Genomic DNA, 11,975 nt, shown 5'->3' with positions numbered 1-11,975 from the left:
TTAGAAAAAAAATCATGCTTTTGGAATCTCTGAAACTGCCGTACTTCAGCGGGAAAATATCAAACAGGGAAATTCCAGCCAATGCAAGGAAAGACAGATTCTTCTTTAGTATCTTCTACGCTCCACAGCGGGAATTCCACAGGATGTAGATTCTTGGTGTACATCTTTCTGCCTGCTGGACGAACACATGCCTAAGAACAATTTCCAGTCCACTTTTGAGCCTCATTTTAAGAATCAAAGAATAAAACTGAAGAAAAAGGTAATTTCTCAGTGATTTTCCAGTCAGGAGCTTCTCAAAGGATGAAGTCTCACTTTCTAAGAATTTTTTAACAATAGCAAAAACATGGATGCATTTATGCAGTCATGCTAAATAATTTATTTCATAGATATTATGCATAAGGCTTTTTGATTTTTAATTATTGATCTGATAGAAGGTCGCCCTGCTGGTGCAGCTCATTGATTTATATAAGTGAGTTTTGTAGCAGATAAGATCAGTAGTGGGTAATGACTTAACAGGCGGACATCTGACTGATACTTGCAGTGGCAGTGTTCTTTGCGCTCTCCATTTGTTTCATGTGATTTTGCACTCCCTCCCCACAGGAGGGGAAGAGCTGATTGCAGTGTTCTCCCTGTCTTTTTCAATAAGCCCGGCACTGTCGACTCCCCTTCGACTCAAACTCACGTGTGGAGTGACTGTCAAACCGCCAAGGCCCATTCACTCCAGCACACACCACATCAAAACTCCCCGTGCTCTGTCTGCACCACAGCTCCTCCCCAGCTCACTCTCGGCTCACAGTCACGTTCTGCAGCTTTGAACTTGAATTCAGCTCACCTCCAGTCTCTACCCCACAGTCCCTTTCCACTCCCCTATCCCCACTCTCCTCCCAAGCTTATAACCTGCCCCCCTCCCCCTCCCTCCCTACAGCTCCACTCGGGGCTACATGATAACACACTTTGGAGGGAACCGCTTTCCCCCAGAGCAGCCCAAACTGTGAGCATATTCGCTCCATCATAACAGCACTGTAGCAAAACTGCTGTCACGCTGAGTTTGCCATGCTAATGTGGCTCTAGGCGCCACAACCCTTTCCTTAAACTGGTACTGTGATGGAGGTGTTTGGAGTGTTTCATGGGTGCTGGAGGGAAGGAGGGTTGTTTGGAGAGGTTAAATAGTACAATGCATGGCTTCTGGGGCATGGCTGTGAATGTATGGAGGACTGGGTGAAGCTATGAAGATAGTTCACATCAAGGGAGCAGTTGCTCTTATAGCTGAGAGCAGTTTAATTCCCAGCAAGGTAAACACTACTGGATGAATGGCAAAATGTGAGAACACTTGAGCTAACCCCTCCTACTCTGCCCCATCTACTCCATGAGAGGGGTGAGAGAAGAGGCTTCAAAGGGTTCAATTGACACCTAGCAATGCTTTGAACTATGCCCTTGGACTGTCATACGGAAAGACAGACAATCCCTTTAATCACCCACTTAAAAACATCATGTATAAAGACAGATGTACTCAGATAGTACCAATATGTACGCACGTACACATGCACACGTGCGTGCAACCCCCCTCCCCCCACACACACTCAAGGGGGTTTTCATTACTTGTGGGGACATTACATAGACTTACAATAATTTCCTGGAGACTTACATTTACCCTAACTATAACCACTATTTGCCTATTCCTAACCCTAAACATAACCCGTTACCCTATCCTCAGTCTTTACCTTAAAATGTAATGATTTAAATTGTGGGGACCTGTATTTTGTCCCCACATGTGACTGTGTAAACAGATTTTTGTCCGCACAATGTGAGTAATACATGGACACACACACACACACACACACACACACACACACACACACACACACACACACACACACACACACACACACACATACGCGCACATTAGGTTTTCATCACTCATTTCATGGAGACTTACCCTAACCATAACCACTACTTGCCTAACCCTTACCCTAACCCAAGACGTACATACACACACATGCACATCCTCTGCTGCTGCTACAGCGAGGGACTGATGGGAGTAACAAGGATCTTACCTTCCTCCAAATGAGCAATAACTTCCTACTGGCAACATGTTGCACTCGTCGGCAAAATCATTGCAACACCAAGGAGGGCTATCAGCCAATTACCATTACCACATTTTCCAGGTTACAGGCTCCCATTTATTGAAAGGCACATGTGGGACACATGAAACTGATTCCTCATGTGTCTATTTGCTTCACCTTTGATGTTTCATAAAACTCAGAGATGGCCCTGTATGTGTCTAATGGATGGTAGCAGCTGTGTTCAGTGAAGGTAACAAAATCTGCTTACCACCATCTCTCAGGCTTACTCATAAACATGTTATATCTCATTTGTTTAACTATGCCTATTTCTTGCAGTAACTTCCTGGAGTTTCTGCTGGTTGCCTTGCTACCTCGCAATGATGACAAGACCCCAGCAAGTCATGTAACCATGGCTAAGAAATGCACATAATATTTATTGTAATCAACAGTAAAACCACACATTTTTGCACTTTCTGTTTGCTCATTTTGTTTCCTGGAGTCTCAGACACCACTCTCAGAACAAATCCCATAATTTCATAAAATAATTGCCCATCTCGTCCTATTTATTTCTCATTCCTCTCTTTCTATGGCTGCTCACAAACCTTTTTACCCTACCATTGCAGTTCTCTGTGCCCTTGTGTAATCTCAAAACATTTAACCAATCAGTTAAACTTTCTGAAGCCACGCCCAAACCAATCGCATAGTTTGATTTCAGTCAGCAGAGACTGATCGAAAAAAGGGCTTAAAGCATAATTAAATCCATTTATTTGACAAGTGCAACCAGTTCTCATTTCCAGATGGTCAGATACCGACAACGTTGTCACGCTTCTCAGCATCTCTAACGGACAAACAAGCTACCATTTAGGGTTTTTATCAGACAACTGCCAGAAAGCCTCAGTTACATTTAAGTTTAGGTTAGCTTTAGGTACCAAAACTACTTGGTTAGGTTTAGGAAACAATCACGGTTCAGGTTGTAGGAATATGCCCCAACGCAGTCTACACGAGTGGTGGTGAAAGAACAACAGCTGAAGATCTGGATGGATGTGATGAGTTCGGTGGAGGGACCCACTGGAGAGCTGCTCCTGATCAAGACTGGTGTTGGGTCGCATTAATGTGACAGTGAAATGACAGCTGACGGCTGTAGAACAAGGAGCAGGTTTAAGGTTTGACAGCAACAAGATGACTGGCTCACAGAGAATACAGCAAAATCTGTTTGGCTAAAGTGAAAAGTCTGCGCCCTCAGTCAGCTAATTGATTTGGAAAGTGGGATAGGAAAAGAATAAAATCCAGATCATTCAAGTACGAAGATTTCTGAGTTTTTATTAATTTTCTACAAAACTTATATGTTAAAAACACATTCAGTGTACTTCAGTGGGCCACTTTGTTCCTCCTCCTCAGCAACTTCATAGGCCTCAACCTCCTCAAATCTTCAATTTCATCTGCTCACCCACATCAGCTCTTCTGCATCATCACTCAGCTACTGAAACTTTTGATCCAGACCTATTGTTTATGCCAATAGCCTTTTTCTGCAAATAACTAGATTTACATCCTTGGTTGATCTCCTCTTGCTGAACTGTAGATCTGTGTTCTTACATTTTGCACTCTGGGACCAAGTTCATTGTGTCCTTCTTCTATCTGTATGTTGACATGTTGAGATTCTTGCTTCTCACTGTTTGCGTGATGTACTGTACAAGTAAAACCAGAAGCAGGTCAGGAGTGAAATCAACCATCAGGTTGTTGGTGTGATGGAAAATAGATAATTGCTAATTCATGTTGCTGATGAATAAGTGATTGGCTGCAGTGCTGGGGGCCAGGCTTAAAGGCACGGGGCATATGGGGAATGAGGAGGGGCACAGATGCTCCTCGGGGCCAGAGGGCTGATAGGCAAACTTAAGAGGGACATAGAAAGGGGAGAGGAGACACTAGGGCAAGCATGAGAGAGGAAGATAAAATATGAGGCAAAGGCAGAGAGAAAAGAGAGACATGCTTACCCAACCTCAAAAGCCAATTCTGGTCCCACGGTGAAGAACTAACCCCCTAACTCAGCCCCCGAACCCAGCGTCTGAAGTGCCAGTTCACCGCAGGGGCCTGAAGAGACGCCGCGTTAAGTAGTCTGCCTCTGAGCACCAGGTCCTGTCCTACTCTGACCTCCAACAAAAGCAAACAGCTCAAAGAGAACAACTTCTGCACGCCTGCAAGTGACAAGACACACTGGCCTCATCGGAGTGAAATAGAGAGCCCACAAAAAAATACAGACACTGCAGATATTTATATTGAAAGTCCCATATACCCCTTTAAAATGCCTTAAAAAAATATCACTGTTCATAATCACACACATGCAGCAGGCATGCCCACACACTCACACATATGCACGCACACACAAATGTACACATTCTGCAGAGCAACCCCTGGAGCATTGAGAGGATCTCAGCTCCATCTACTGGTGGTGTTGTGAACAAGCCGCTCCAGTGTGGCTGAGGGGAAATAAACACCAACTCAGTTCCCTGAAATCATTTCTCCACCGTCTTTGCCAAGGCTCCCCTTCTTTTTTCACCTCCTTACAGCCAAGAAACTAATCTGACATGATTAGTTACAGTTTGCCAGTGCAGCAGTACGGTATCTTTTATCATCCATAAAGACCTCCTTTTAAACCAAAGGAGGCGGAAGGTATTTTCAGGTTAGATATGATCCAAAATTTGATATTAGTCATTTTTCATGGTGGTGCCTGTTCAGAAAAAACATGACTGAACAAAGTGAATTCTCCCAATATGAGTCATACTTTTTGTGTGAAAAGAGTAGTAAGCTTAGACCTGCAAGAACTAACTTTTTTTTGTGTGAGCATAGCATGACATATTGGCCATTGAGCTCTTAAGTTGAAATGGAAAACATGTTAAAAAGTCACATATTATACATCCAACAGTTATGGAGCAATATTATCATTCATTTGGGGTCATGTTTGTGTCCATCTAACAAATGTAAGTCCATTAATCACTCTTTTAGCTCTGTTTTTGGTCTCTACCAGTTCCTGTAAAAGTCTGCTAAATGCTCCACTATGTTCACCAGCTAGTCTCTAACTGAGTCTGTCTCCTGTTTGATGCTGAGCAGGTAGTGTACAGTGGGTTATTGGAGCTATTTTTCTGAAAACAGGTGGCTGCTGGGGCCAAAAATAATGTGCAGTGATTGAACCAAAACAGTAAATCTGAGGGGCCACAGAGCTAAACAATGAACTGAAGCTTGCTACAAAGCTCTGTAAAGCCCATATTCAGGTGATAATTATCTGCAGGTTCATCACTACGAGTGACCCCCTTTCAGATTGTCTAATTGTTTTCACAGTGTTATTTTACTTTGTTATTATAAACATTGCTATTATAACCTCTTTAAGTCCTGCTTTAAGTTTTGATTTCCTACATTTTAGAGGGTACTAAAGGGGCAAATGATTTGGGATTGCAGATTCCATATCCTGATCTTCAGTATAAGTCAAGCCTCAAAAACATTGGATTCTGCATTTCCCATCATGTTTCATTAGAGCCTCCCTGCCTGGTAAATAGAGAGCTAAAGTAAAACTCAGAACCTCTGGGTTCATTTCCACAAGTGAGACAATCTAATTCGAAATAGCCAATAATGCTAACAAAGATGAGGCCTACAGATGTATAAATATGGACGAAACCAAGCTACAGTCTTTTGTATGTTCACAAAGCACAAAGTTAACCTTTTTCAACTTTGTTAAAATCACTGGGTTTTCAGCTTTTCATAGTAAGTGGACGTCTTAGAACATACTTCATTTTTTCACACAGACAGGAGGCCAGCCCAGATGTGACATCATGACTTTGGCTCTCTGTACTCTTTTATACTTTATGGTCCCAGTTTGCAACCCAGGCTTTCTAATAAAAAATGTGCCATCTTGAAGGTAACCCTGATGACATCATCAAGGATTTTATTTTCAATGGCAAAATGGTACTCTCTGTGATAAGTAAATTGAATTTGATGTTAAAATTGGCATAGTGCCCCTTTAATATGAATAAACAGATCAGTCAGAAATAGAAATGGACATCACAGTGTATTCTCTTGGATCGAGTCAATCATCTCTGTGGTTAGGATAATTAGTGGCTTGATCCCACAACGCATTGATGATACCAGAGAACAGGTTATTAAAGTAGATCTTCAACTGGTATCTGAGGTTCTATGAAATAATTATTGGCTTGTAGGAGCTTAATGTTGTAAATGCACGTCAGACAAACTAGAGCTGCAGTCAATGGGGGAGGCTTTAAGCTAGTATCTCAATAATTTTGACAACACTATGTAGATGTAGCACCATTTCTAGTTAGATTCTGCTGGCAGTGTGCTTTTCCTATTCTTATCACTGCCGACAGCAGAACAGCAGAATAATATAATCTATTGTGTAGCTACTTGTTAAATGCCGCCCCCCCCAACAGCAAGAGCTTGTGGGCCATTTCCTTCGATTAAGTTTTTAGTTGATGTAGAAAAAATATTGCGTGACACTGAATATTTCAATGCAGTGGTTTCAGATAACATTCACGGAATATTTACACAGGTAAAGTGGGGACAAGATAGCTGTCTCTCTGAATCAGCATACAGCATTCTGCATATGTGTGCATGCGTTAAGGTTCTCCCATCATCCCACAATTACAGACAAATACATCAATTTGTTATCAATGGCAACAGCTGCTCAAGGACTGATTGTAAAATGGTAATACGCCGCAAGGACCTGCAGACAACAATGACAAGACAAATCTTCCTCGTAGGAGCATCTTTTTTAGAAACCACAGCGTGGTCCCTCACAGTCACTATCTCCACCTAGATCAGAAAATGTATTGCTGCTGTACAAAGAGTAAAGCAGCACACCGCTCCTCTTTATTCTACATGATGTACAGAGCGACAAAACAACACGCTCTAATAATGCTGTCCGTGCAAGACATGTGTTTTTTGTCGAGGAAGTTAGAACGATTGTGTGCATATGAGAGTCAGTCTTTTCCTGCTCTGATGAAGGGAACATAATGCACTGGTGGAGGAGAGATTTCCTTGATAACGTCGCACTCCAGCATCACACACAAACACACACACACACACACACACACAGTTACAGAGGGAGGAAGTGAGGGGCTAATAGCTTCTCTGAGGATGAGATCCAACCTAATTTGCACCATGCAAATTCCCTGTGGTGACTGCACCTACAAGACAACCATATTAATGTTCAGCATGCGTCTGTGATCTCGTGGAAAAATTAACGCTTTAATGCACGTTGCTCTCAGGAACAGAAAGAGGCTTCACTGTGTGTATAAAGAAAAAGAAATAAAAATGAAAAAGCAAAGGAGAGGGATGTGATTCAGTGTAACTAATCTCTTTGATATCCACACTGTGACGTTCAGTCCCAGGCAGCGAAACGCTCGTATTATTCTTTTCGTCTTTTATTTACTACCTGCGGGACATCCTCACTTACCCTCTTGCTGCTTTGCTCCGAGTCAAACACCGTCTCCCTCCCCCTCTCCCTCCCTCTGCTCCTCTCTTGCGTTCTCCTCATTCTTTCATTCCCCGTCTTATCATCCCCATGTGTGTTATCTCACTTAGCTCATGCATTCACAAGTGATGACTTATTTACATAAAGTATATAGTGCTGGATTCAGGGTGGGGTGAAGAGGTAGCCTTGAGAGCACTGGCTTGTAAGATTTTCATGATTATGATAACCAGTAATTATACATTGATGGAAGTAATGTCCTTTTGAGAAATGAACTATGAGGATATTTTTAGTTTATGACTAATAAATGGGTTGCTGCCACTACATTATGTCAGGAAAACTTGTTTAATATTTATTGCTCTTTCTATATTTTATTAAATCTTAAGGTTAGTGATTAAAAAATTGGAATGCTTTGTTTTCTGCACAAGCTAAAGGAGTCATAAGATGAAGGATTAAAATGTGTGTTGTAAAATCATTAGGTATTCATTAATTACGGATGTGTAATCTAAAAATGAATTGACAATGTAAACATTTTAACCAATTCACCCTTTTTTAAATCGGTTTCTTGTTTGGGGTGTGTTGCAGAGGCTCAGTTTGCTTTTTATTCAAATAAATCAGACTCTCACAGGTTAGTTTTGTAGCTCCCCTCATTTCAGGTATAGAGAAATATTCGATTGCATTTACCTGTCATAATCTTGTGCGGCTGAAAGTTTAATGTCATGCTGTTTTCGGCCCAGACTTTGAGGTAAAAGACGGCTTTCAACCTCAGTGCAAATCCAGCTTCTGGGGAAATAAATCATCTTGAACCACAACAGATTTACCACTGTGCACAACGCTATAGATGTGATAGATATAGATCTGAGACAAGGATATCTTCTGGCTATGTTCCTATTGACTAGAAAAAGTTGTCAAGTGAAAACATTCAGGGTTTTATATCATTTTGCACAGTGACAGCAGTGTGGATATTGCTGACTGGAATATTAAAGCTATTTTGTTTGCCTTGCAGTCCAGTTATCCACCAAGTGGTCAACAGTACGCAGGAACACACAGAAACGCAGGCACATGAACATTTCTTCAAATGAACTGGGAGAACTTTTGTTTACAGCTTATGGTCGTCTGCTTTTTTCAATAAATGAAAAGGATAGTTTGAATGTTTTACACCATCACGTTTTAGAAATAAGACTTTACTGAAGGTCAGAAAACAATGCCACCACAGTGTTTATTTAGTGACTGTTCTGGAGCATTTGATCACATCACATCATCTTAATGAGCAGATGTAGTCTGACCAAGTGTTGTGGAATTGTAGATATCCAAATTGGCATTTTTCTGAGCACCTTTCATCCCTGTTGGCTAAAAGCATCTGAGGTTCACTCTTGACCTTGGAAAGAGCAGCTGAGAAAACACCTGAGAGGTGTTTCATAAAGCTGGATTACCATTTTATTTCAGTAAATCAGAATTATTTTGGGAAAATTTGGTTTCATAAAGGAGCCTTGAATAGCCTGACGTACGTTACCATGGAAACTTATCTAGCCCCTTCTCACCAAGGTTAGTTTCAGGCTTAGCTTCACTGCAGGCTGAACCGGTCTTACAATCAATCTGCCAGACTGAAACAAAGTGTTTCTGCAAGGTTCCTCCCTGCAGGTTCCTCTTTATTGCTGCTAGTGTACAAAGCAAGTAGCAAACTTTCACTTTATTTCTTTGCATCTTTTCAGCACATATGATACAAAGAAATTCCAATTTTTCCACACTGGGACTTGAACCCTGAAGGATATGATCACAATCAGAACAAACTGAGCTGACACTGGAGTTCATCTATATTTGAGTCAAGCCCTGGCCTTACAGCTGATCTTCAGCACAACTTTTTGTCAAAAGTTCTATTTTGCTCTGTTCTGTTCATGTCTGCGACGATATTTCATTCTCAGTGTTATGCATTTCATACGAGCTTGTCTGTGGCCTTGAACTTTTCTGTTTTCTTCACTTTGAACTGATGTGATCAGTGCTAGATGCTTTGAGTCTGTGTCAAAGTCAGTTGCTGAGCCTGACTTGATAGACCAGTTCGGCTCATTCAGGACAGACTTTTCAGAATAAGCTGTGAAACAGTCCTCACAAGCTCCTATGGACAACGAAGGTTAATATTGAAGAGGAAATGTGATGCTGAAAGCATATTCTTTGTGATGACCCAGCTCTCCATTTATTTGTTAAAAATATCAATATAAACTAACACCAGTCCACCATTGACAAACGCAGTATGTCCAATCTATGCTGCTAGAATTCACTTCAGAGGACGTGAACAGAGGTCTGTAACAATGGAGTGAATCAGATGTGTGTAAATGTCAACTCTCTGCTGTTGACAAACAGTCGATAAAGGCAGACATTTGAGGCATTTGGTCTTGTCAAGTCCTAAGTTTAATTCAATAATATTCGCATTAAATTCATGAGCAATTGGTATCGATAGCTACTGACAGCCTGACAGTTGGCTTGCACAGAGTCTTCTGTAGATTTGTTGCTTCTGAGGCATATCAAGTTTTTTCCTTTTTGGTCAGCGTGTTTTCAGTACAATTTGTTAGTTTGTTGATTTGATAGTGTGCGTGTATCAGACTGCCTCAGTACAGTACATTTTGTCTACTTCTACACAATTTTCACAATAGAAAAAATACACAAATGCCTCTTTATTAATGTTTTACTGAGCAAATGAAGTGAACTGAACGAAGTCCATGGGATTGTTTGCAAAGTGATATTTGATTAAAATCCTACGATTTCTTAAATGTTAACATATGAAGATAGAAATAAAGTAATAGTTAAAGTGCTATAAATTGTAACGGAATAAGTGTTGCATGTAATAACAAAACTTCATTCTGCAAGCCTGAAATAATACTGTGGTGCAGGTCTCAGTGTTGAGAATAAGATTATAGTTGTCAGATTTGAACCAAATAATCAACAACATATTAGTCAATATAGCAGTACACAGAAGGCTCATCTCATTTTGGCAACAACACAGGTGTTTATTCATTTTTCAACTGTCCTGGCTCTCCTGTGCTGGGTCACATAACACCACTGCACCAGCAAGGTCCTATCTGACAGGTGCATTACCCAGAAATCCCCTCTCACCTTGTTTTGTGCCTTGGTGTCTCTTTGGTGATGTGCGTGTGGAGGCAAAAATATGTATGTGTCGCTAAGCTCCCAGCTGCGTGGGTGGCCTCCAGCCCTTTAACGCTGTCACTTCTGCAGCTAACAACAATCACTCCAGTCACTTACCATAATTAGAGATGTCATGTCACTCTGCCCACACTGCTGGATCTCTGCTGTCTGTTGCATCAATAAGCTGTTTCTATACATTCAGAGGTCTCACACAGGGGAACTTATATACTGTCCCATCAGGCGGAAAGAAGAGGATATGACAAAGAAGACAAATTTGGCATTAAAATGTTTCATCTCTTGTGAAGATTATGATGATAACAAATGTGCACAGGAGCCGATGACAGCATTGTCAATTATCCTCTGCTTTTCATTGTGTAGAAAAGCTTTGTTCCGGATACACTGATACCCAACATTTAAAATTACAATTTGGCACTTTGCTATCGCTCATATCAGTTCACACAATGCTTGTAAGTGTTACTGCTGTACTTGGATCAGTGTAGGACTTCGAGTGTGTGTTTGCATTCAGGGCTATAGCAACCACTCAGGGCATCAAGGTGACATCCTCCGTAATATCTGTGGTAGTAACTGAACAATGAAGTGAATAAACGGATGTTATACTTTGTGATTTCTGTTGGCTCGTCAACTTTCTTCTGGGGAAATGACTCTAATTACACTCAGTTTATTTTGTCATAGACATCAAGAGATTACCCCACCTAAGTCATGTTGCAGTCCTCTAGAAAAACACTGTCACACTCACAATGCGCTTTTTTTTTTTTTTAAGGATCAAAACTTAAAAATGGCAGAATCAGAGATCTACTGTCAACGGTTCAGTCAGTCAAGTGACATCTCTTGAGCTTCATTTATCTGCTCTCCCTGGAGCCACAAAATGCTGTATTCTACTTTTTTCACATATGTGGTTGTACTCCACAAGACAGACATTGATGTGTAAAATTGGTGGAGTTCCCCTTTAATCTCAAACAGAAGAGGAAAGGAGAAACCTTGCACCAGGCTTAGCGATCAGCTACTTAAAATATGCAGTCCCCGGGCAGATAAACCTCATCACCTCAGTGTTTCCTGGCTAAGGCCCTGCTTGTACTTGTTCATTGCATCGCCATGGCTTCACATTGGAAAGGAGTTGAACTCTGTCTAAGGTAACATAACTGACCCTTCGGTGTTTTGAAAAGCTGGCACATCCTTTGAAGATTCAATTGGACAACACGTCATCACGTAACCTCTCGCCTGTCATTTCTTCTCCAGCACACTTTGCAGTGTGCGACCTTGAAACTTCCATCAGGTGCAGC

The sequence above is a fragment of the Chaetodon trifascialis genome, chromosome 12, assembly GCF_039877785.1.
Source record: "Chaetodon trifascialis isolate fChaTrf1 chromosome 12, fChaTrf1.hap1, whole genome shotgun sequence".
NCBI classification, from domain to species: Eukaryota; Metazoa; Chordata; class Actinopteri; order Chaetodontiformes; family Chaetodontidae; genus Chaetodon; species Chaetodon trifascialis.
The sequence above is the reverse complement of the archived record's forward strand: the minus strand, read 5'-3'. Positions refer to the sequence as shown.